Source organism: Esox lucius, chromosome 19, assembly GCF_011004845.1.
Source record: "Esox lucius isolate fEsoLuc1 chromosome 19, fEsoLuc1.pri, whole genome shotgun sequence".
Classification (NCBI taxonomy): Eukaryota; Metazoa; Chordata; class Actinopteri; order Esociformes; family Esocidae; genus Esox; species Esox lucius.
The window spans coordinates 37,709,527-37,734,327 of record NC_047587.1 but is presented as its reverse complement, the minus strand read 5'-3'; the positions used below and the strand labels follow the sequence as shown (position 1 = coordinate 37,734,327).

Here is a 24,801-nt window from a genome sequence, read left to right as displayed (position 1 = left end):
CGTGCCCTGGATGTGCATCCCACAAATCTCCATCAACTGCAAGATGCTATCCTATCAATATGGGCCAACATTTCTAAAGAATGCTTTCAGCACCTTGTTGAATCAATGCCAGGTAGAATTAAGGCAGTTCTGAAGGCGAAAGGGGGTCAAACACAGTATTAGTATGGTGTTCCTAATAAACCTTCAGGTGAGTGTATAATGTGAACAATTCAATTGATAAACAAACTGAAATCTTCGAGGGGGAAAAAGGCAAAAACCTTACTATATGTGGCTGTGTTCAGAATTATCCAATCCCATTCAAACTCATGTTAAATAGAAGTCATTACACACCGGCCATCATTTAAAGTGACTCTGATTAATCACATAAAATTCAACTGTTTTAGTAGGATTTTCCTGACATTTTCTTAGTTGCATCTCAGAGCAAAAGCAATGTCCGCAGAGAGCTTCCAAAGCATCCGAGGGATCTCATTGTTGAAAGATATCAGTCAGGAGAAGGGTACAATTTTCAAAGCATTAGATATACCATGGAACACAGTGAAGACTGTCATCATCAAGTGGAGAAAATGTGGCACAGAGACATTACCAAGAACTGGACGTCTCTCCAAAATTCATTAAAAGACGAGAAGAAAACTGGTCAGGGAGGCTTCCAAGAGGCCTACAGCAACATTAAAGGAACTGCAGGAATTTCTGGCAAGTATTGGCTGTGTGCTACATGTGACAACAATCTCCTGTATTCTTCATATGAATGGGCAATGGGCTATTGGGTGGCAAGACGGAAGCCTTTTCTTACAAAGAAATACATCCAAGCCCGGCTGAAGTTTGCAAAAACATACATCAAGTCCCCCAAAAGCATGTTGGAAAATGTGTTATGGTCTGATTAAACCAAGGTTGAACTTTTTGGCTATAATTCCACAAGGTATGTTTGTCACAAAAACAAAACTGCACATCACCCAAAGAACACCATACCCACAGTGAAGCATACTGGTGGCAGCATCATGCTTTGGGGCTGTTTTACTTCAGCTGGAACCTAGCCCTTAGTCAGGGTGGAGGGAATTATGAACAGTTCAAAATACCGGGCATTTTTGGCACAAAACCTTCAGGCGTCCGTTAGAAAGTTCACCTTTCAGCACGATAACAACCTAAAGCACACATCCAAATCCAGAAAAGCATGGCTTCACCAGAAGAAGATTAACATTTTGGAATTGCTTAGCCAGAGCCCAGACCTGAATCCAAATTAACATCTGTGGGGTGATCTGAAGAGGGCTGTGCACAGGAGATGTCCTCGCAATCTGACCGATTTGGAGCGCTTTTGCAAAGAAGAGTGGGCAAATATTGCCACGTCAAGATGTGCCATGCTAATAGACTCCTACCCAAAAAGACTGAGTGCTGTGTAAAAATCAAAAGGTGCTTCAACAAAGTATTAGTTTAAGGGTGTGCACACTTATGCCACCATGTTATTGTGTTTTTTTTATTTTTCCCACTCAAAGATTTCAGTTTGTTTTTCAATTTCAGTTCATGTTATAGGTCACATTAAAGGTGAAAAAGTTCTGACATGATTGATCTTTGTTTCATTCTTTTACATCACAAGAACCTGGCATTTTAACCGGGGTGTGTAGACTTTTTATAACCACTGTATATAATATGTCCATTAATGGTATTAACATTTATGTGCTATCAATATTGTACAATTCCTCAAATACAGCAATATCAATATTTCCTGCTGGTAAGCAACCCACAATATCCAGAATTAACAGCAATATCAATGTAATTTTTATTATTGGAAGATACATACATGAAAGTTGCCTGAAACACCTCCAACCACTCATTCTTATGTAGGGTGCCTGAAAACACACCAAGTAAAGTTTTATGATGGATTGTCTCTTTAATTATCAATGCAAGAGGTTTGAGTAATTTCTCAGGTAAATGCCTTTTTCATCTATAAAATCTACCCAAGGAATGCCAAGCTCTCAAAGAGTAGATCTGTGTATTTTATCTGCACCGCATTTCTTCTTTGTTAATTGCAACCTGTGTTGAGATCAGTTGTCCCTACTGTCACAAAAGTGCATAGTGCACAGAAGGGTTAAAAGCTTTTTAAGCATTATGTTCTCAGGAGTGAATCCAGACATGATTTATTTAACCTATTCAACCAATTTTACCTTCATATCTGACTGCACAATTTGATTGATAGCCAGTCTGGGCTCAGGTTTTCATCTGGTCTTTATTAGACTGTCTATATTTTTAATCCCTAAATTAACTCCCACTGCAGTGCTTTTAACAAATAGGTATTAGGTATTTTGGAATCTCTGTCTCTTCCTCCCCCCTCTTTCTGTCTCTCTCTCTCTCTCTCTCTCTCTCTCTCTCTCTCTCTCTCTCTCTCTGTCTGTGTGTGTGTGTGTGTGTGTGTGTGTGTGTGCAGTGTTCTGTAGGGAATGTGTCTGGGTGTAAGCAGTGCCTGTGAAATGGCAGGCTCCAGTGCTCTCACAGTCCCAGTGCCACTGGGACTACAGAGGACCCAAATCCAGGGATTTACAGCGTGACAGGAGTGCTCCTGTGCACCTGGGAGCTGCCCCCCATTCTTTCTCTTCTCCCTCTTTCTGTCTCTGCCCATGGTGGTCTGTGACTGGTGCTATTGTATTACAGCGCATTCCTTAAACAGACGGCTCTGGGTTAGTCAGGGCTGTACAGAGGGGAGGAGGGGTGGCGCAGAGGGAGACAAAACATAGACTTTCTCCCCTCTTCAAGTCTGTTTCTCTGGACAGACCGGTCTGGATCTGAGTTGGTGCTTCATTTATTTTATTTTTGTATCTGCATTCCAGTGACCTTAAACAAACAGGTTCTCGGTCAAATCTCTGAATGCCTGTTTTGTGTGTGTGTGTGTGTGTGTGTGTGTTCTTTGAATGTGGTTATGTTCTGTCCCGTGTTTCCTTCACCACTGCAGTACTACATATGAGTTAATATCTGTATATGCTATAAATACACCACTAGACAGGAACCCCCACCTTGGGGACAGAGCAACAACCAGCCTTCACTACAGAAATAGTGTTTTATCAACAACCAGCCTACATTACACATATTGTATTTTTGCTCTCTGATGACCTGTTTTATATGGAACTAATAAACATAGGCACGCACTAATGAGCAGCGCACTTGAACTGAACACACGGGAAACACTATCTCTCTCCCACACCCACACAAGGACAAGCTCTCAGAAGAAATTAGCCTTTTGATTCGTAATCTCCCTTGTGATCTAGTAGTGTCCACCCTCACGAGAACAGCCTCTGACTCGTGTTTCTCCTTCACTCAACTCCCCCTCGGCCCCTCTGTCAATGTGTGTAATCCAAAGATGGGGGGTGGGGGGTGTATTCAGAGGTCAACACCACCATTCTTTTTCCAGCCATCCGTTCTGAGATGCCTGAGTCACATTCTGATTACTGCAGCAAATGGGGCAGCGAAGGTCAGACAAAGCTCGCCTCTTATGTTCCAATCTCATTGAGCTCTCAAATGGCCGCCCCACACGTCTAATGGAAGGGCAGTTCCTTCCCCACTGCTTGGCTACAGTAGAACAGCAATTCCTCTTCATCAGCAAAATGCTTTTACACAGGGCTTACACAGTCTTGTATTCATAGCATGCAGCCCTCAAAATGAGTAGGCAAGAAGCACATTTTTTTTATGCCGAAGCCATCTTAGGAGGCCATCTAAGTAGGCTAACATTCCTTTCTTCAGACTCTACGGGAGACATTTCCACTTGTCATGTTCGGTGCCATTTTAAGACTGAGAGCAGCATTCTCTACCCAGTGATCACTAGCTATAATGCCACCACCACCGTAGCCCATTTCAAAGAACGTACAACTGCCTCTATGTGATTGGTGTTCTCTGTTTTCTTTTTTTCTCCTAAATTGGATTCATTGAAGCAGTTGCCTGTCTTGAAGTTGAGTGTTTGTGACTTCCAATGAAACAGGGTGGTGGATAATTGAAAACACAGATGGAAAATGCTGCGCCTGGGCCAAGTTTTGCTCTCGCCAACGGAGCAGTTTCCAACCATACTATGGTCCACTCAAGACTGAACCAGAACAGTCAGTGTCCTGCTCTGCATTACATTTGGATCAGATCCAAGTATCTGATTCTTTAAGCATTTCGTTACTTCTACACATCAATGATGTTGGTTTAAATAAGGTTAGCATTTGAAGTTTGCCAGATTAAAAACAAATACTTGCCCCGAGGCCCTTGCAGCTTAAAATTGTTTCTTGACTGATGAAATCAAGCAGCCAGAGCCTAGAAGAAAGAATCTGAAAAACACAAAGATAGCTCTCTGGCCCCAAGGAGATTATTTTTTATTTTTTTTTGTCTGTTTGAGAAGGAGTTTGGTCGTGCAGCACCTACAGATGCTGCCAAGACTGACTATTTAAATGCTCCCCTCATCCAGCTGGCTGAGCAGCCTGCAGTGAGGTTGTGATGTCTGCTTTGCACTCAGTCTTCAAGTCTCGCTTCTCATTCCTGTCTCGATGCTCAGCCCCTAACGACCCATCTTTCAGACTTTAAAAGAAAAGGAAATGCGGCACAACACTAGCACCGATTGAAATCCACAAGTGTTTCATGCTGTATTTATCAGGCTCTCCATTTAAACTACCATGTATTTTGTTGTCTTTGGTACGAGGACCTTCTGATGCATCTGTTGATATTGCTGAATCTAAAAGATATCTTGATCTAGTAGTGCCCTGTCCATTTTTTCGCTATGTCAGTGTGTTAATACAAACCAAACAGCAGCAAGATATTTCTGCATAAAACCCATTGGAAGCAATTTAGCAGCCATTTGAATCTCTTGACTGTTTTCCGCCCGAGTAAAAAAAGAAAATCTCCCACCCCTGAGTTTACTCTGGTGGAATGCTCAAATAGCTGAATGCCTAGGCTGTCTGGCCGAGAGAGAGGTGTGTTTTGTTAGGTGGAGGGTAAGCTCATGAAGAAGTTGGGTCGTTCGGCCGCCGGGGGGGCTGTGTTTCTGGCCTGGCCCTACCACCTGTGGTGCTACTGCTGCCGCTGAGGCCGTTTGAAGCACCCCAGCCCCGCGGGACACCAGTAAAAACACTCCACACTAATTGTTTTCCACATGTCTGCCCCTCAGCCCCGCTGTCTTCACTCTATAGGAGAGGGAAAATGGCTCGAAGGGCAACATTTTAGCACAGCACGGGGATCAAGGGGAATGTTTGCCTCTGTTCACATCTCTGACTTGTATGTAAGACAAGGTGACAGGGACTGCTATAAACCACAATGTGGAGATTGAAAACAACTGGATACTTGGTCACACACAGTATTTAGTTGTTCCCCCTCCCCTCAACCTTGGACCGTGTTGAGATGATTACGAGTTGTTTCCATAGATGCAGTCGGATGTTTCCCAGTTTAGATGCTGATAGTTTCCAGCAACTTTTTTCATGTCTGACTAAAGTCTGTTTAATATTTGTTGTTGTTGCTGAGTTATTAGTATTCTTAAGTCACTGACATAATTCTGAATTATTGTGGTACAATTCTGTTCACCTGTTTTGCAATCATTCCAAGCTCATTCTGTGTGAAGTGGTACTGCAGTAAGGAGGAACACTAGCCGGAGCTGTGTTGTGGTAGGTGGTTGGTGCTCACAGAGCCCTCAAGGGATTGTCTGTGGGGGTGAGAGCTTGTTCTGTCTTTCTACATTTCAATTGGTTTTGGGAGGCCCCTCTTTTAGATGACTAGGCTTGTTTGTTTGGCTCCCATGACCCTCCCAACAGTGTATTCTGCTCCTTGGCAGATGGAGCATAGAGCACAATTAACTAAGATTTACCCTGCAATGCTTATCCAAACCATTCCTTCTTAAAGCTGGTATCCTTACTTGTGAAACTGCCACATCTGTTTGCAGTATTACAATAACAGAGTCTGTAACAACATAGTTTTTCCTCTCTGTTGTCATTCTTCAAACTATAGAGGCAGATTATGTGCGAATCTGTGGCCCAGTGGTAACACTATCCTGTCAGAGACCAGTGTTCAATACCCCTCTTAACCGTTTGCCACACTCACATCTCACACACATTTTGTTTTCCAATAAAAGCACAAAACCATAAGAAGCCTAAGAAGAGTGACTACCCATTGTTTAATAGAGTAGTGGTTGGAAAGGCTGACTGCCACCCAGTAGACCGGGTATTGAGGATAAGATGGCTAACAAGTGGAAAATACAGCCACTGCAGTGCTTCAGTTGTGTCTAGAAGAAAGGGATAAAACTCACATTCCCTTCCTAAAGGAGCTAGTTGATATACTGTATTGTTAAGCTATTAAATACGGTTTTGCGTTATCAAGGTGTTGATGAAGTGCATGTCCATGTTGACTGCATTGTCCATGTTGTCGCCCTGTCTGAGAAGCTAGCCTTTCCACCATATTTCTCCTCTGGAAATGTTTTCTGTTTGGCGAGTTGGATTCAAGGGCACCACCGATGTCTCTGTCACTGCTGACGCCTCCACCTAGGTAGAATTCCGATCAACGCTAAGACTCAATTGAAAATGAATAAGCTGTGCTTTCCACAACTTGCTGTCTGAAACAACATATACCTTGCAAATCCTTTTTTTTGTATGTTTTTTTCTTCAAATTATATACCTAACATGGCAATATCTCTGTTTTATGCTATCCTATGATCTCCCACTCATTGTAGCTATGAAATAGATTCAGGTTCCAGCCTGGCCAGACTTGCTACAGTTACGTTCCAGTCCGCCCAGACTAACTGCAGAATTTATGAAGAGAAGAGGCATGGCGTAAAGATTAAAGATCCAGACAACCTATGCTGGTTGCACAGGTTACCTACTTCAGTAAAATCAATGTGTCCTGTTCTACACTGTACTCTGCATGCATGTCTTTAATAATTCTGAGATTCTGCCTAGTAACTATTCATTGTGCAGTACTATTGTGTGTTTTTTACTTTTGTTCACGAATCTTAGATTGGCATCCCTGGCCTGATTTGTTTTGGTTCTTACCGCCGACTCCTGTGTGCAACTTCCTAGGTTAGAACCCCTGGCCTGCTGAGTATATACACTGATCAGCCATAACATTATGACCACTGACAGGTGAAATGAATAACACTGATAATCTTGTTATCGTGGCACCTATCAGTGGGTGAGATATATTAGGCAGCGAGTGAACATGCAGTCCTCGAAGTTGAAGTGTTTGAAGCAGGAAAATGGGCAAGCGTAAGGAACTGAGCAACTTTGACAAAGGCCAAAGTTATGATGGCTAGACGACTGGATCAGAGATGTCTTCAATACTGCAGCCCTTGTGGGGTGTTCCCGGTCTGTTGTGGTCAGTACTTTATCAAAAGTGGTCCAAGGAAGGAAAAGTGGTGAACCGGCGACAGGGTCATTAATGGCCAAGGCTGATTGATGCACGTGGGGAGGTTGTTGCGTATGGGGCTACGTAGCCGCAGACCAGTCAGGGTGCCCATGCTGACCCCTGTCAACTGCCTAAAGTGCCTACAATGGGCATGTGAGCATCAGATCTGCACCACGGAGCACTGGGTCTGAGACGTTGGTGAACAAATTATAACATGAAATTACTTCAGAATTCTCCCAAATCCTTCTATCAAATGTAGATAGTTTTGACAAAATACTTATCAAACTAAACTCCGGAGAAGGAGCTGGTCACAGGAGTTTGAGGAAGAAATTTGTTTTATTACTTAATTTCAAATGCTGTATTGTAAACAAACTGAGCATGGCGTTATTGTTTATTTTGTTTTACTGCCAGAAAAGTATTGCCTTTTATTTTTTGTAAACAGAAAGCCAAATCACGTTGATAGTTTAATCCTCCCTCCCCACCTGAGCCCCTCATTAAGTCCTTGGTACCAAATGTATAGTGGAAACATGAAAGTCAAGAGCCAACATTAGCATAAATTACCAATGCAGCCCTGGTACCGGGGTAAAGCACCAGTGGAAATACAGCATTAAAGGATCTGCTGCTTACGTCTTAGTGCCAGATACCACAGCACACCTTCAGAGGTCCAGGTGAGACCATGCCTCGACAGGTCAGGGCTGTTTTGGTGGCAAAAGTGGGACCTACACCATATTAGGCAGGTGGTCGTAATGTTATGGCTGATCATTCATAATTTCCTTACTTTATTTCATTGTTTCTATGAAATAAAATCATGTTCCATAAATTAACAGAAAATCATTGCTTAGTAGTTACCAAAGGTTCTGGTGTGATGCTGTTAAATGCAGAGCTAAAGTCCATAAATGGGAACCTTGCATATGTTCCTGGTTTATCAATCAGTTGCCTGATTAGGTACAGGCTCATATTTACGGCATCATTCCCCACTGATAAAGCTTGAATCTATTTCATGACGCTTGGCTAGAATGTGGGAAATTGCCAATATGCATTGCAATAGCATTAAAATAGCTTTACCTCTGTATCTGCAAAACAAAATATCTATTGCTGTTTTTAACTACTGCACATTCCATTGGAAAATGTTTTGGGGCTGTCATGGAGAAAGCGGAAGTCTTTGGGATAAATCAATGTACAGTGATTCCTAATTTTCAGGTTGCCATTTTCTGTACAGATCCCATAACTTACACTCACCTAAAGGATTATTAGGAACACCTGTTCAATTTCTCATTAATACAATTATCTAATCAACCAATCACATGGCAGTTGCTTCAATGCATTTAGGGGTGTGGTCCTGGTCAAGACAATCTCCTGAACTCGAAACTGAATGTCAGAAAGGGAAAGAAAGGTGATATAAGCAATTTTGAGCGTGGCATGGTTGTTGGTGCCAGATGGGCCAGTCTGAGTATTTCACAATCTGCTCAGTTACTGGGATTTTCACACACAAACATTTCTAGGGTTTACCAAGAATAATATGAAAAGGTTTAAAAACATCCAGCATACGGCAGTCCTGTGGGCGAAAATGCCTTGTTGATGCTAGAGGTCAGAGGAGAATGGGCCTACTGATTCAAGCTGATAGAAGAGCAACTTCTGAAATAACCACATTCAGATGGTAGAGTCAGAATTTGGCGTAAACAGAATGAGAACATGGATCCATCATGCCTTGTTACCACTGTGCAGGCTGGTGGTGGTGGTGTAATGGTGTGGGAGATGTTTTCTTGGCACACTTTAGGCCCCTTAGTGCCAAATGGGCATCGTTTAAATGCCACGGCCTACCTGAGCATTGTTTCTGACCATGTCCATCCCTTTATGACCACCATGTACCCATCTTCTGATGGCTACTTCCAGCAGGATAATGCACCATGTCACAAAGCTCAAATAATTTCAAATTGGTTTCTTGAACATGACAATGAGTTCACTGTACTGAAATGGCTCCCACAGTCACCAGATCTCAACCCAATAGATCATCTTTGGGATGTGGTGGAACGGGAGCTTCGTGCCCTGGATTTGCATCCCACGAATCTCCATCAACTGCAAGATGCTATCCTATCAATATGGGCCAACATTTGTAAAGAATGCTTTCAGCACCTTGTTGAATCAATACCAGGTAGAATTAAGGCAGTTCTGAAGGCGAAAGGGGGTCAAACACAGTATTAGTATGGTGTTCCTAATAATCCTTTAGGTGAGTGTATATCAGGCTTATGCAGGCCTATACACATTTTAGATGAAGGCATGTTATCCAGGGGTTAGTGTGGTGGTCAGGCCTATGGGTTACAGTGGCGAGAGCTGCTAAAATGATGTTCCTGTTTGACAGCGATAGCGGAAAAACACTTTTGAGCTGTGGGTGTGACTTGCGGAAATATTTAATATTGACGTCTAAATTGGTCTCAAACTCTGTTTTCCAACATCTGTTCACCTGCTTGACCTTCAGTATGCTGCTGACTCATTCATTAACATTTTATCATCAAAAGTCCTGCTGTGGTGCCAGAGTTCTGTCTAGCATTTCTCTTCAAAAGGTAATGCAGACATAAGACTTGTGTTTATGGTTACGGTTTTCACGGGGTTCTGTGTTTGGCTTTGGGGGGCTTATTTAGGAGAGGACAATTAGTAATGCATACTTAGAAGGTGGCTAGTCTGATGCTATCCTGGGCCTTGGCTGGACAGTACATTAATACCAATAAGACTGGATTGAGACAGCAAAAGCATTGGGCAGAACTATTGGGGTGAGGTGTGTGTGTACATTAACTAGAATCTGTTGTTCACTTGATCTTGAGTTATTGTCTTATACACACCTAATTGTTGCCCCCCTTATGGTTGGCCAGCTGACTGGATTAATTGTCTGTCTTCTGGAAACATCCGTCTATGCAGCAGATGTGATAATGAGTGTGTTGGCCGCATCGAGTCTGCCTTTCCAGATTCCCTTGTTCTTATCCTCAGAGACTTCAACAGCTGTATACTCAATAGGTCACTCCCATCAGTACATAACACGTGCTATCAGAGGAAGTAAGGCTATTGATCTTTGTTTTTTGCAACTTAAAAAAAGATGCATACCAGCAAAATATAAGAACAGACACCCCTTAATTCTGCATATCACAATAAAATACTTCTAATCCCTGCATATCAGACAGTGATGCTGGGGTTCTTACGTGCTTGTACAGACTGGGGTAAATTTACAGGGGAAGCCTGACGTAGCCCCACGACAACGGTCCGAGTCGCTGCAGGAGCCCGCTGCAGTGGGACTAAATGTAATACATTTTATTATCAGGATTGGAGAAATTTCCCTGCCATGGCATTGCATTGCCTTTAACCTTCTGATGTCATTTTGTTTAAGTCTAGGCTATGCCTGTAAAACCAGCTGGAGCTGTAGACATTCTTGAGACATTGAGCCAGTAACTGAGAGGTCCTGGGTAAAATAAGGTCTGTGTCGAATTTGTAATACTCGTATCTGTAATCATAGCCGTTTGTCGCAGTAATACTCGTAATCGGAGTATACTCGGGATTGCAATGCTCTGAAATGCTCTTTAAATGCGGGCAAAGCCTGGATACCCCTAGTGTGCCAAATGATCATTAATATGGAGTTTCTTTCCATTAGATGTTGGAACGTTGCTGTGGGGATTTCCATTGAGCCATATGAGAAATGGTGAGGTCAGGCACTGATGTTGGGTGTTTAGGACTGGCTCGTTGGGGCTGCAACAAATAGTTTATGAAATTGAAAACGTTGATTATAAAAAAGAGTTGGCAATGAATGTCATTTAGTTGGGTCTATGTGAGAAGCATTCGATGGATCATGGGTAACTGTCATGGAAACCTATTGCAAAACAGTCAACCTCAATTTGTTGAACTATAGGGGTGTTTGTGTATGTCAGGGTACACAGGCTGTTTTTAAAGCTGCCTCTTCTAAGACTTCTTTTATTTTTGTATTCCTCCTTACTGCAATTCTGGGTGAATATTAACATGCTATTTAGTGTTATTATGTTATAATATTTTACATTGTTTTCTTTATTATTAATTATTTATTAAGACTGTTTAGTATAGTACCTTTCAAACTAGAGTAACACATGTTGCAAGCTTGTGTTTTTTACTGTTTGTATTTATTTTATTGCTACTGTTTGAATTTGTTTTTCTGGAAAACACAAATTGAATATATAGTAACTGAAACACTTTAAACAGATTTAATCCTATAATGATTTTATCTGATTTGCTGCAGTTATAATATACAGATGGATTGATTGTCAAAATAGTTAGTTGCAGTCTTACTTTCAGTTGGCATTCTAATTCACAAGTTAGTGGGTTCTGCACTTGTCGATATTAGGATTGTGCACATCTAATCAGCACTCCTGATGAACACTTCTTGTGTTGACATTACTTCCAGATGCCACTTGGAACTTGGTAGTGAGTGTAGTAACTGAGGACGGACAAGTTTTCCCGGTACGTCCTTCTGCACTCAGGGGTCACTTTTTGGTAGCTTGTGTGGCCTACCACTTTTCCGGCAGGGCTATTGTTACACTTAGACATCTCCACTTTCCAATTAACAGCATCTATAGTTGACTGAAGCAATTCTAGCCGGGCAACATTTTGATGGACTGACTTGTTGGAAAAGTGGCATCCTATGGCTGCCACGTTGAAGTCAATGAGCTCTTTAGTATGGGCCTTTCTTTTCTTTGACAATTGTATGGCTGTGTTTGTTTTTACTTTCCTGTTAGCTATGGGTGTAACTGAATTTGCTGAATCCACTAACTTGTAGCAGGGTCCAGATACTTATGTAGTGTAGTTTAAAATCAACCCGGGCAGCTCCAATGGCCAGTTCCACATTTATTTTTATAGATCTGGTATTAACTAATCAAGTTGTGTGATTGCCTGATACTTTAAATGTCCTTGTCCTGTCTCTTCTAACACCCTGCTTATGCCAAAATCATTTGTACAATCAACATTTACAGCTGTCAGTTCATATTCTACAGGGTCTGACATAAATGATTGCCCGCTAGCCCAGGGCCAGTAAAAATATGTGTAAGGCGAGTGGATCTTGTCAGTCACTGGCCCATCTAAACCAGTAACTTTCTGAGTATATTTTAGGTTCAACATTTCTTCTATGACTTGGTCTGCCATGGAAAACTGTTGAAATCAAATTGCAAAAAACACTCCTAGCCGATTGCCAAAGATCTCTATAGACCGTTTTCCAGTCAACGTCACATTGACACCAGACAGGGATGCGCACACATCTTGGAGGCAAAGGAAAACAGAAACCAATAGTAATCCATGTAACTAGTATGCATTTGTTCTATTGAAATAAAGCTAGGTAACTATACTGCGCCCTGTTGCCCCAAAGAGAAATGTATCTGAACAGACTACTTCCACATACAACAATCATCAACGAAACTGCCTTATGAATAATAGTATCTTTGAGTAGTATTTTTGAGGCGCTCAGCCTTCCGGACTGTGCGATTTTCCCTGGTCATTGATGACATTACATAATCATTTCATTTTTGTATCCAGCAAATTCCTCATCCGTAACATTAATTGTTTTGTCCGAGTACACAGCACAACCCTAGTTAAAGCTTCAAAGGTAAGTGAGTAATCTGTTGTGTTTTTTAGTACGGGGTTGAACCCTCATTGCTCCTTTAAATCGCTCTGCATAAGAGTGTCTGCTAAATTACTAAATTGTAAATCCCCCAAAAAGTGATTACTTAAATTACATTTTGTCAGGAGATTATTGTTCCTTCCAAAAAGTATCTGCAAATAGCGGTTACTGCTGACAACAACATTCAGGTGTAAATTATTCAATTAAATAAGCATGCTCTTTTCAGTATGGCAAACCCTTTACCAATGAAAGGCTTTATAGACTGGTACTTCCACCGAATGACTACCTTAGCCTTTCCTGATGAGAAGCTTTATAGACTGGTTCTTCTACTGAATGACTACCTTAACTTTAACATCTTTACTGATGAGAAGCTTTATAGACTGGTTCTTCTACCGATTCACTATCTTAGCTTTAACATCTTCAGTGATGAAGAGCTTTAAAGACTTTCTTCCCAGATACAAAAGCTGGTATACTGCTATTCAGACACATTCCAGTTTGCTTCCAAGGGGCTCAGGGGTGACATACGTCAGAGTGGTGTCTGTGAATACACATCTGATTCTCTCATTCCTGACAACAGCTGGTCAGATTGAACAGTCACGGTAGCTCCCAGAATCCCCTGCTACAGGGAGGGCTCTGTCACCATGCCTTTGCTGTTTTCTCTGTATGCGGTAGAAGCTCGGACCCACAGATGATGTTTATGAGGTACACCTATGATTCAGTAATAATGGACACTGCAAGCAAATCAGATGGACACAGCATGCAAATCAGGTGGCCTCTTCCGTGGCTGAAATGTTAAGTTTTTTACTCGGATTGAGAATTCCCAGGTTCCTCCTCATAATACGGAGTTGTAGATCCAATATGTTTCATTCTTTTTATGATTCTACATGTATTCTGGTTCGATGCTGTGATTTTGTTGTGCTTTAGTGTTCCAAAGATATTGTTCACCATATGTCAGCTGCAGAGGAACAAGAGATCCATGAGGGGGATTATTTTGGTTTAAAGATGCACAATGTTTTGGGAGGAGATTAACAGATCGATCATGGAGCAAGTGCAAGACTACAAGTAACTGATAACACAATTTCTTATTTGGCCACAAAACCTGGACACATTCATTAAGAACCTCAACCAATCCTGTTCTTTATTCGTACGATACAGGTCAATAATTTGGGGTCACATTTTTTGTTGCATTTGAAAGAAAGGCAGATTTCATTTCCTTTAAAATAAGTTGATCAGAAATACAGTGTTGACATTATGTTGTAAATTACTATTTTAGAAACTGCTGGTTTTTAATGGAATATCTAAATAGGCATACAGAGGCCCATTATGAGCAACCATCAGTCCTGTGATCCAATGGCATGTTGTTTGCTAATCCTCTTATAATTTTTAAAGGCTAATTTATCATCAGAAAACTTGTTTTGCAATTGTTTTCGCCACTGATTAAAATAAGCAATTAAACTGGCCTTACTTAGACTTGTTGAGTTTCGGGAGCATCAGAAATTGTGGGTTTGATTACAGGCTCAAAATGTCCAGAAAGAAAAAAACTTTATTTTGAAACTCAGAAGTCTATTCTTATTCTGAGAAATAAAGGCTATTTCATATGAGAAATTGGCAAGAAATTTAAGAAACAATGAGTGTCTAGTTTGTGAAACAGACGCCTAACAGGTCCTCGACTGGCAGCTTCATTAAATAGTAACCACAAAACACCAGTCAAAGTGTTGACAGACAAATCTAAGTTTGAGGAGTTCGGATCACAAAGAAGAGTGGAGGAGTGCTTGACGCCCTCTGTCAAGCATTGTGGAAGCAATGTGATGTTCTGGGGGTACTTTCGTGGTGGTGAAATGGGAGATTTGTAATGGGTAAAAGGGAATTTGACAAAGGTAGGCTATCACTCCATTTTGCAATGCTATGCCATACCCTGTGGACGGCGCTAGATTGGAGCTAATTTCCTCCTACAACAGGACAATGACCCAGTTCAGCTCCAAATTTTGCATAACTATTTAGGGAAGAAGTAGTCAGCTGGTATTATGTCTATAATGGAGTGGCAAGCACAGTCACTGGATCTCAACCCTATTGAGCTGCTGTAGGAGCGGCTTGACCTTATGGTACATAAGAAGTGACCATCAAGCCAATCTAACTTGCGGGAGGTGCTTCAGGAAGCGTGAGGTGAAATCTCTTCAGATTACCTCAACAAATTGACAGCTAGAATGCCAAATGGAGGGATTCTTTGACAAAAGCTACGTTTGAAGGACACAGTTCTTATTTAAATTAAAAATCAATATTTCTAACCTTGTCAAAGTGACCCCAAACTTTTGAACAGTAGTGTAAATGTTGCAAGTTAAATATACACCAATGAGAAGTCAGTCCTCCAAACATTTCAGCCAAGCGCTTTTCAGAATGCATTTTAGCCTTTTGTATTGTGGGGTGGTTTTGTGCTCTAGGGAACAAAAGTCAGAACCCATTGAACAGGGTAATAAGAATCAGTGGGAAGGTCATCGAAGCAAGCCAGGATCCCCTCAGTGACATTTACAGAAAACGATTGAGGAAGATGGGGGAACGAATAGCCTTCAACATCAAACGCACACTGAATGAACAATATAACCTCCTCCATTCTGGGCCTAAGCATAGAGCTCTCCTATTCAAATCTCAGAAAAACTTTTGGGTTTGTGCCCGCATCTATCAATCTTATTAGCTCTTGAATATGTGATATTATTTGTATATATACCTGATTGCATATGCTACTTCTATGCTTTTATTTTTTAGCTGACGATTGTGTATTTTAGTTTTATTCAAATAACTGTTTTTTGTGTTGTCTTGTATACCGTTAATTACCACACATGAAGTTTCCTCCGAGGAAAGGAAAGTCATTTGAATTGAATTTGAATTTATTATAGGAAATCTGATCAAAACCTGTGATGTTCTAAGAGAGTGTAGTACGCTGTGTGTCCGACTTTATCTTCTGTTGGGTTTTTATGATAATCAAGAGGCTAAAGTTGTCCCCTAGGGCCTATACTCTAGACCTCATTGTATCTTTTGGCCGGTTGTAAAAATGCCCTGAATCCCACCCGACAACGAATGCGAGGCAGGGCTGTGTCATGTGGATAAATAATTCCTGTACGGAATACTGAAACACAATGATATAGCTATCGCTCACGTCCATATTGCCATAGCAATAATTGTACAATAACAAATTGCCTAGCCTTAGGTGTTAACTTTTTTTCTCTGTTTTTTTTTATGGTGATAAAAAAGCCAACAGTCCCTGGTTTGTTTTCTTCAGCCAGTACATGGCTTTCTATGGATTACCACCTTCGAGGGACGCCTGTGGCATTTTACAACACTGATTGAGACAGAGAAGCTATAAAGGCAGGGCAGCCGAGATGATTGCAGAATTCCACAGCTGCTCATGTCCTGATTTGAGCTTGCGGTGCTAACAGCACACGTTCTCTCCCGGGGGCAGATCTCTGGTAAACAACTGTGCTGCAAGATATCATTTTTCTCACAACACTTAATTATTTGAAGGAACACATTCTTCCCAGAGGTAATCTCTTCCCCCATCGCACAGAGACGTCGCCGGAGCTGCATAAGCTCCTGGTATGGCATAATCCCGCCCTGCCATGCTGAAACAGGATTAGCTTTCCGTGTCTCTCTGTTTAGCAGTGTGTGGGTTTGGGTTCTGAGAAGACCAGGAAGCCACTTCACACGCGAGGCTCGCCTCTGAAAACATTAACTGTGTTTGGTGGGGCCGATGGGCCTTACAGGGCTCATTTAAGTATCCTCCATGAATGTACTCACTCAAAGCATAAGCTCACTTAATGTGACTAGTATTAATTAAGTTATATTGTACTGTTTTTCTTTTGATCCACTCTGGTTTGTTTGCGCAGCAGGGGAATTAATTCGCCAAAATCTGAAGAGCTTTAGCTGTGAAATGAGCAGCTCTCATAATAATGCCTGTAATCGAAGCGATTGGGATGAATAAATATGATGTTAAGTGTAAACACGCGTATTCCCTAAAGCCTCTGTCTAGGCTACGTGTAAAAGGGAGGAATCCTGTGGACGCAGAGCACGGAAACACAAGGCCTGTGGAAACGATCCCAGAGCTGAGAGAAACAAAGCCCTTTCATGGCCGGCCGGCCCTCCCTCCCCGCTCCTTCCTCCTCTGTCTCTGAGCTCTGTAAGCGGCGTGTGTGTCTGGAATGGCTGTGCAGCAAGGCGTGGGGGAGGGGACGACCGTGCTAGGCAGAGAGAGAGAGAGAGAGAGCGCAAGAGAGAGAGAGAATGGGAGGGAGAGTGAGACAGAGAGAGAGAGAGGGACTCGCTCGCACTGCTAATTCAGCCCGTGAAAGCCTTGTGCAGTCAGAGCAGCTGTCTTCCATTGTCAGCCCTAGCAAATTTCCAGCGCGCCTCATTTCGCCTCTCGATGCGTGAGTAGCAAGAAAGTGGAAGAGGTGGGGGAGGAGTGGAGAAGAGGACTGCACAACCTCGACACAGGAGAGGAGTAAGAGGAAGGCCCGGGTCTGCCTGCCTGCCTGCCAGTGAGAGCCTGGGCTACTACGGTGGGCCTGCAATGGGCAGAGGGGGTCAGTATCTAACGCCTGTGTGTCTGTCTGTCCGTTTGCCTGCCTGCTAAAGACGCAGCCATGCTGTTGCCGGCTCTGCCAGAAGGAGAGGGCACTTGAGGGGGAAAGAAAGGCGGGGGGAGCAGGCGGGGGCATGCCGGGGGGGGGGGGGCAGGCAGACTTCTGTGGCATCAACGGTTAACACCGCCTGTGCTCCGCTCAGAGCTTTCTCAGCTGTGAGGGCGTCGTTTAATAGCAGAATGAGAGATGTCAGCAGGGGGAGGGGCTTGAAGCCGCCGTTTGTTTCCTCACCTCACCTTTGTACCCCTCAGAAAAGAATGACTGTAGAAAGACGGTGATATTGATGTTGGAACAGGGAAATCATGCTGACAGTGCAAGCGACAGACAAGGCAGACACAGATGGGAGTACTGGAGCTTTGAGCGCTGAAAGCCACTCCACTTCCAGTGAAGTGAGGCAGTTCCAAAGCTGGCTGAACCCTCAGAGCATGTGCTTTGTCAGAACAAAGCTGTCACAGTGAGGGGGCGGAGGGGGCTTTTTAGACCAGCCCAGAGGGTGGGGGGGTGGGGGGGGGGGAATCTGGCTGGGGTGGAACGCAGACGGGAGGGTTTCCCCCCGAACAGCACTCCACTTGGGACAGTCCAAATGTTCTTCCCCTCTGTTTCTCTGGAAGGGGATGTTCCAGGTTGTGTGTGGATTGTGTTCTCCTTCATGTTTACACTGGGGCTGAGCCAGGGATCTGTGGGCCGTCTCCTCAGTGCCCTTTTCTTTGTGAATGTAGACTAATATTTGCTGTCTCCTAACATTTTGAGGCCTGAAAATGTTGGGCAGTCGTAACTTGCCCTCAATAGTAAAGTTTGCTGTACATCTAGATGAAGGGGTGGGGGGGAGCGGGGGGGGGTAAATCAGACTATAATTGTGCACTGCTGTAATGTGTTATCGCCCTTAAAACTATCACTGTGGTTTTGAATGAGGTAGCTGTATTTTCCACTTGACCATCACACATCTTGGCAAACGCATTTAATTTCTCTATAGGTTATAGGTTATTCACTGTTATTAATGGTATCTGCAAAATGGCCACGATAAGTAGTTCATTTGGTCGGTGTCAATCATTAGAGCTTCATCATCCCAGCTCTAGCCTAAGGGTATTTTAAGCAGCCTCTCTCTACTCCCTGGGGTGGGGAAAGCCAGCAGCTTTATGACTGCTGTAGAACTGTAGTGTGGAAAAGAGTGGGTTTGCTTTAGGAAATCGTATTAGACCAGCTCAGCCCAGAGAGTGGGGGGGGGGGGGGGGTTTGGATATATCGTTTCAGCATCGACATTGCGATGTACGCAAAGAAATGCATCGTCAATTACATGGAAATAGTTTGCCTACAGACAGGATGATGTTGACCAAAAACAGGTACTTTTTCGAGAGTGTCTTGCAATTGTTGCCACAACATGACCAATTTGTTCGATCATTTAAGGTGGCACCACAAATCTTCGTATCTCAATGCTGTCCAAAGCAAAAATCTATTTCGGATGCATTTGCCAGTATTACACCATACGAGAAAGGTTCCAAACGGCAGAGAGAAATCACAGATTCAATAACATTTCACGTTGCCAAAGACATGGTACCAATTAACACGGTTACCAGAGAGGGTTTTAAAAACATTATCCGGTCGCTTGACAAGTATGTAATGCCATCACGCAACTATTTTTATCAAGTTGCCATCCCAGAGCTGTATGAGATATGCAAGGCACAAGTTGAAAATCAGCTGTCACAAGTGGAATATTATACAGCAACAACGGACTTGTGGTCCAGCCGGACAACGGAGCCCTACATAAGTCTGACCGTACACTTCATTAATGAGGACTTCCACCTGAAAAGTCACTGTTTGGAAACTGCTTTTTCCCAGAGGATCGTACAAGTGAGAACATCGCACCAGGAATGAGAGAAGCTTTAGTTGATTGGGGCCTAGATGAGTCGTTTAGTCTGTATTACAACAGACAATGTCGCGAACATGGTGAAGGCTGCACCTGAACAAGTGGACCAGATTGCAGTGCTTTGGCCACAGACTGCATCTTGCAGATGGTATGTTATTCCCAGTTGCGTATTCTATACTATTACTGTTACATATTATTACCTAGCAACCTGTTCTGAAATATAACAATTTTAATGAGTTTCATAAATTTTGATGGTAGAGGATGGGGCTGAGGAAGAATGAAGGATACATACTGTCAGGTATGTATGAAGACATCCTCTATTGTTTCATATCGCAATATATATTGCAGAAAAAAAATCAGTCGCAATGTCACTTACTTCCAATATCATGCAACCCTAATGTCAGTGGAGGTTAAAGTAAGCTTGTTCCATTCCTAACTCAAGTTCCTCTCTGTCTTCTTACTTTTTGAGCTGAACTGTCATCAGACCTTAGACAGGGGATCTACTACAAGCTCGAAATGACCTCTGACCTAAGAGCAGCCATTGGCTATTAAAGAGTCACTGTTTTTCATTCTGTTTATGAACTGAGAGTGAAAAGACATGAGGTGAAGAGAAATGCTCCCCTGTTCGCTGCATTGGAAGACTACTTTGCAGACCTACTTAGGCAGGAAACAGTTCCACATCTGTGAGCTGTGTATCCAATTTTATGGCCCTCTCTTGAGCTCCATTGAGGTTTAAAGTCTAGAAAAATAGCTGATATTACAGGGTGTCTGGTGAGAGCCGAGGAAATGGCAGTTAAGCGGAGACATCAAGCCGATCATTTACCTGCATGTCAAGCGTTTAAGACTTGCCTCTGTGCGTAGCCTAGCTACAAAAACAATGGAACAAACAAGCTTACCTGCCGCATGATACTATTTTCTTAAATGATAGCCAGATTCTGCTAATTAAATTGTCTTGAGCCTGTTCTTATTCACTCAAGAATGGAGACGTCCTAAATGGACACAGAAATCAGTAAAGTGGATGGCTCTTATTTAAATGAATCTGTTTGGTAGCCAGTTCGAAATATAAATAAAAAAATTCAGGCTTACTCTCTTTGCATCATCTTGTTTTTAAAACCCAAGCCTGATTGATGCTCCATTATGTTCTCTGTGCATTTGTCTGAAGAGGAGTCTTTTGAAGAAAGTGACTGTTAAACTAACTGCCCATCGGCCTTGCACGCTAATCTTCACCTTTGCAACTTATTATACACTCAGACACTCCAGCTCATTCAGACACTCTCCCAACCTGTATACATGTAATCACAGTCTATCTTATACTCAAGCGCTCTCTCTCACTCACACACATTCATCCACACTCAGTCCTCCACAATCAATCCACGTTGTTGTCCCATGGTTATTGTTAATAGTGGTGCTGAACACTGGTCATGTTCCAATTACTTACAGTTTTTTTTTATTCATTTTGTATTCATGGATTTACACTGCTTAAAAAAATTAAGGGAACACTTAAATCACACATCAGATTTGGATGAACAAAATATATATTAAAGATCCAAATCTTTACAGTACATTGTGTGAGTTGTGTAGAACAAAATGATGTAACAACAGTCAATGGAGACCAAAATCACCAACTGATTAGGTGCTGGATTCAAACTCGCACTGAAAATCCAAGTAAACAATTGAAAAAGAGGCTGTTCCAACCTGCGTTAATTTCATCACAGCAAGTCATAATGTGACTCAGTAGTGTGTATGGCCCCCATGTGCCTGTATGCACTCCTGACAACGTATGGGCATGCTACTGATGAGATGGTGGATGGTGTCCCTGGGGATCTCCTCCCAGACCGGGATGAGGGCATCAGTGAGCTCCTGGACAGTCTGTGGTGCTGCTTGGCGGTGTCGAATGCTCCGTTGCATAACGTCCCAGAGGTTTTCAATTAGATTCCACCCTCATGGAGTCTGTTTGACAGTTTGGTCAGAAGCATTCAGACCAGTAGCCTACTGGAGGTCATTTTGTAGGGCTCTGGCAGTGCTCTTCCTGTTCCTCCTCACACAAAGTAACAGATACCGGTCCTGATGTTGGGTTGATGCCCTTCTACGGCCCTGTCCAGCTCTCCTTGTGTAATGGCCCATCTCCTGGTATCTCCTCTGCTCTTGAGACTGTACTGGGAGACAATGCAAACCTTCTTGCGACGGCATGTATGGATGTGTCATCCTGGAGGAGCTGGACTACCTGTGCAACCGGAATGGGCTGCAGGTACCATCTCATACTACCAGTAATGACAAGGACACTAGCAGAACGCAAAACTAGAGAAGAATCAGTCTAGGATAAGGAGGGAGAAATTGACCGTGGCCACCACCTGCAAAACCATTCCCTTTTTGGGGGTTGTCTTGCTGTTGCCTCTGTAGTGCACTACAGTCACTTTCATTTGCACCAAAATAGGTGACATTTATCCACAATTTCTTTTGCTTCTTAACTGGAAAGATTGCTATCTTTGGAGTTTAATTGACCTGCTTGGGCTGATATATGCGCCAACCCTCTTTTGATTATCATGTTGATTGTATTTGGGATTTTTTTGGTTTTAAATGTTGGTCACTTTATAACCTCAACTGCATTGTTTAGCATTGCTATAATAACACCTGCTATAATAAGTATGCAGTCAATAACTGTTCAAACTGAAGAAATCTACATCCCAACGAAGAGATCTGCCCTTTCTTTGCTAATGGCAGGCAAGTCTACAGGGCAAATGTCCTTCCCTACCGTAATAAAGATGCTGACACAAACAATTCCGAAATTGTTCAAAGGCTCGATAGCAATTCTACTTGCTGTCTCACACATCCTTATGTATCATGGAAGATCTTCTGCACCCTTTATGTTTTCACAGTCTGTGCACAAGCGATTTACCTATCTTCTCGTCCTCTCATTTATTTCCTCCTTCACCGTGTGTTAACAGAGCTTGTGATGTTAAGCCAGGTCAAGGCCAGTGCAGACTGCCGCATCCAGTACAGTTATTTATCTGCCTGATTCTATTTTCCAATTTAACCGTGTAGCAGGATAGCGTTATTGCCCCTGTAATGGAGTAATAATTGCCAGCCAGAGCAGAGCCGGCACAAAGACCAACAACGGTCTCAACAGTCTCCAAATTGCTCTTAGCCCATTGGCCAGCATTTAGGTAGAACTGTGTGAGTCTTTCCTTTCAGCCCAAGCCTGCAGGGATGATTGCTGTGCAGGGATGATTGGTGTCACCATCCATCTAAATACTGGATTCCCCCACCTCCCTGAAATGTATTCTTTTTGACCCCCATTTGTTTCGAACCTGAAACGGGTAGATGGAAGTGCAGCAAAAGCTGAGCTAATTCACGGACTTCACTGAACCAATAGAACATCCTTTGAACTCTAACTTTGCATTTAATTCCCAATGTCTAATAGACATAATATTTGGCATGCTAGTGTTCGTAATGTAGACTTGATTAGGCTAACAGTGTGTTGATGACTCTCAAGGAAACGTTTTCCCTGTAGTGTTTTTTTCCTCCATTCTTATTTATGTGCTTGTCTTTCTACCAGCTCCTCACGACAGAGTGATCATTGCAGCTGTCTAGATGAGGGGCAGGAGGTTTCGCCTGTGACTGCATCAGTCGGGTACGCTGACAGGTTAACAGGCGCGCCCGAGCAGCTTTTGTGGTCTGAGTCTGTCTTGCTCCGATGAGGTCAGCGTCATGGGGAAAGACATCCGTTTAATGTGATTAAGAGAGTGGGGCAGTAGCGGAGAGAGCGCGAACGGTCTCAGCTGCACAACACCTACGGGACTGAGGGACTGAGGGAGGCAGGGGAAGACAATCTATGAAGCGGGAAGGAGGCATAGAATGTGATAGATCAATGCAGAGGGGCGCGAGAGAGTGTAAGGGGGGGAGTGGGGGGGTTGGGAGAGGAGACGAAAACCCTCTTTTGTCATGTTGCGTGAGCTGACAGGCCGACTGTTGTTCCCTTCCTAATCTGGTTTCACTTCCCACTGTGAGGAGCCTTCCCCAGGTGTGTTCCGCCTGAGCCACTCTTAGTCTCTCAGACTCAGGAAAGCAGGAGGGAGGCAGAGCGAGGAAAAACAAGTGAGTCATTTCCATTTCCTATTAGAGCCGTCGAAAATGCACCAGCCATAAATGTTTAAAGAGCGGGCCATTTCAGATGAGAGTTTTCAGGAGGGGCTACGTGTTGCTTTTTCGCCTCTCATGGCGTTCGGCACATCTGAAACCTCAGGTTCTCGACACACGGAACAGCAAGACAGACCAAGTTAGAGAAATACTCTTACTTTTTTTTCTTTTCATTTCCCTTTTTCCCCCCACTGCATTCTGTTTTTAGTAGCTGTTAGATAAGCTATTTGCTCTGGACTGTGTAGGAGGGCTCTGAGACAGCTGGGGATCACCATGCATATTTAAAAGGAGGATGAGGACACTGGAGCCAGACCAACCTACTGGTCTTGAAACGACATCCTGCATCGCGCAGTACTTTGAGTCACAAGGCTCGTCTTACTCCACCATGGAGGACGGTTTGAAGACCCAAAGATAAACGACTATTGCAGCGAATAGACCATTTTCCACCCAAACACAGGCCTGCCTGTTAGTGTAATAACAGTGAATGGGTTTCGTTCGACTGAGGACTGAGAGGGCTTTGCCGACGCACTGCATTCCAAAGAGGCCTGGGGCTGTTCATTAGGTGCCAAACGGAAGAAAACTGACTGAAATGAGGAAGAACTTCCTGGGCTTCCCGCAGCAACATGTTGTAAAATGTTTTCCATTGCACGCCCTGATGAACTCGGCATCTGTAATGTTGTAGTAACTCTGGTGGGACTGTGAACTCGGGACTGGTGTAGTAATCAGGTCTTGTTCCTTTACTGGCCCCTTTGGTTACAGAAGTATGTTTTGGGTGGCTTGGCTTCAACCTACCCCCGTTCCTTCACAGAAGGTGTTTATTTAAACACAACCGCTGTGTTCTTTTACACTTTTAATCTTCCCTTAGGATATATTGTAACTTATGTCCAACCTTGTTTTCCTTGTTTGCTGTCCGCGTCGTGTGTATGTATGGAAAAAGCTACTTCTCTTTTGAAGCACCCTAGCATGAGAACTAGATTTTCAGACAACAGATAGAGGCATTCAGTACAGCAGTCAGTCACCCAGTGTGTCAGCCAGTATGTCGGAGCGTCAGTGTGTCCGTCAGTCAGTCACCCAGTGTATCAGCCAGTATGTCGGAGCGTCAGTGTGTCCGTCAGTCAGTCACCCAGTGTATCAGCCAGTATGTCGGAGCGTCAGTGTGTCCGTCAGTCAGTCACCCAGTGTATCAGCCAGTATGTCGGAGCGTC

General features: G+C 43.2%; 1 protein-coding gene across 2 annotated transcripts in view; it reads left to right on the top strand.

Moving 5' to 3' along the window:
* The window catches only part of znf609a (zinc finger protein 609a), a 137,987-nt gene that overhangs the window by 62,678 nt on the left and 50,508 nt on the right, over positions 1-24,801 (top strand). Inside the window, exon 1 of one of the 2 annotated variants that reach the window (XM_010883933.4) lies at positions 17,305-17,535. The exons of the other annotated variant lie outside the window; for it this stretch is intronic. The gene's annotated coding sequence lies outside the window, so the exon portion shown is untranslated. Of the gene's footprint in view, positions 1-17,304; positions 17,536-24,801 lie in introns of those variants that run through there. 2 annotated transcript variants of the gene reach the window in all.